Here is a 2152-nt window from a genome sequence, read left to right as displayed (position 1 = left end):
CTTATCTTGATGTTTGCAAGACAGTGCAAGCTTTAACTTGAGACTGTGAATTTTTTTTCGATGTTATTTACCAGAGGCAAGCTCCCTTTTATATTTGACATTAAAGTAGTAATCATTTATTTGTGGTTTTCTTCTTCTTCTTCTTTTTAACATTGTGCTTGCCTCTATTTTGCACACTATTAAAACTGAGTTTATCTTTTACTTGGTTGTAGGAGTGGAAGGGGACATTAGGACGCTAGTAGATATTAGTGCCTACTGTGTGCTCATTACACACATCCCCTCATTTCTGTAGACATCTCACAGTAATCTGAAAAGGCGTAGCACTCTGTGTTTGAGATGAGAGCACTGAGGCGATCGGTCAGAAATCATAGAATCAAACTGGACCGAAACCTCCTGAGCACAGACCCCTGACCTTCCTGGCTCTGGTTTTTGGTTTGGGTTTTGTCTAGGTATAAGGAAAAGGGCAGTGGGGGAAAAAAAGGTATTTGAGCAGACATTTGACATTATATGTTTAATCCTTGTAAACCAGAGATGATGTTCTTCCACTCTCTGTGTCACTTCATTTCATGTTTTATTCCTGAAAATGAACTTAGTGGATCATTTTCCTTTCCTTTGTTTCTGGAACAATTCCAGATTCTTGTGGCATTACAGAATAAGCCTCCAGCTAAAGGCATTCCATAAACGAGACAGCCTTAGGGAAGAAGAGGGGATAACTTACATGAATGTGTTCGTACAAAGCTGCTAATAAAACCTACAACACAGGTAAAAGTCAAAGGGTGTAATTGGCTGACAAAGATTTTTAGTACCAACGACCAAGAACTTAAAAAATAAAACATTTTAAAACTGTGTATTATTTGGTTAAATTGCAAAGCTGAGACTTAACTAAAGAGTAAAACAAAAATGAATTTGCAACTTGAGATTTATTTGTATAAATAATGACAAAGAAAGAATTTCTTTTTGACTTTAGGGTCCCGTAGAGTTCATAACATACACTTCTTATAATGTATGAGATGGTTTTTCACTTCACAACTTTTTATTTTGCATTGTCTTACTACTGTTACAGTAAAGGATTTTTTAAAAAACTTTTGTCACTTGTTTCTCTAAAGAGTAGAGGAAATTCCTCTATAAGAAATCTCTATATGAAAAAGGAAGAAAATCAGTCTCTGAAATTCATTAGAAATCTTGGGTTCACAGACACAGAAAACTCTGTATTCCTGGTTTCTTATCAAAACCATTATAGTTTAAGTGATTTGAGAACATAAAATCAAATGAAAATTCCATGATAATTTTTGGTTAACAAAAAGAGTGAGGTGAAGAAAATGCAATAAATTTGGAGAGAAAGGGGAAGGAAATGTATGAGAAATTAGACAAGCGCTTTACTAAAGTAGGCGTTATTGCTAGGATATCATTAACAGAGTTTCTTCGGGGGGGGGAAATCGGCTTTGACAGAAAGCGGAGCACAGTTTATTTACTTTTTAATCCTTTCCTTAACATTCATCAGTTGCCTCTTGAGTGAAGCAAACTGGCATTTCCTTGGGGCAGGAAAGTCTCATCTGACATATAGCAGAAAGAAAGGATGCTTTCTTTGGTTTTATCTCGTCGTTTCTAAGGGGCCGCTGTGGTCCTCAGGGACTGGTGTGGGGGTGGCGGGGACGGGGCGGGGGGGACTACAGTCTGAGTTTTCCTGGGCGAAGTCTGGGTGCCTCGCTCACACTGTGCCGCTGAGACCCGTTTGCTGCGCATCAAGCGCTATTCGTCTCCAGGCTTGTTGCTGAAAATGCCCACGCATGAACGTGACCCCAGGTGTTAGGAAGCAGAGTCTGGAGGCTGGGAATGCGGCCTCCCTGGCCGAGCTGCTGGCGGTTCCGACGCTCCCTGGGTCGCCGGGATCCCCAAGCACCTGCCGCTCCGCTCTCTCCCGGGGCGCTCCCGCGGGCTAGGGGCGCGGGCTCGCGGCGGGCGGGGCGCCGATTGCGGGGCGCCCCGGGGCGAGGCGCCCTCCCCACCTGCGAGGGGGCAGCCGCGGCACCCGCCCGCGCCCGGACCGGCGCGCCGCCAGGGCTGGGGAGGGGCGGCGCCGAGGGCGGGGGCCCGGCGCGGGGCAGGGCCGGGCCGGGCTGCGCGTCGCGGGCCGCTGGGGCTGCTCCGGGCC

This window comes from Panthera tigris, chromosome F2 (genome assembly GCF_018350195.1).
Source record: "Panthera tigris isolate Pti1 chromosome F2, P.tigris_Pti1_mat1.1, whole genome shotgun sequence".
Classification (NCBI taxonomy): Eukaryota; Metazoa; Chordata; class Mammalia; order Carnivora; family Felidae; genus Panthera; species Panthera tigris.
Note: the sequence above shows the minus strand (reverse complement) of the source record.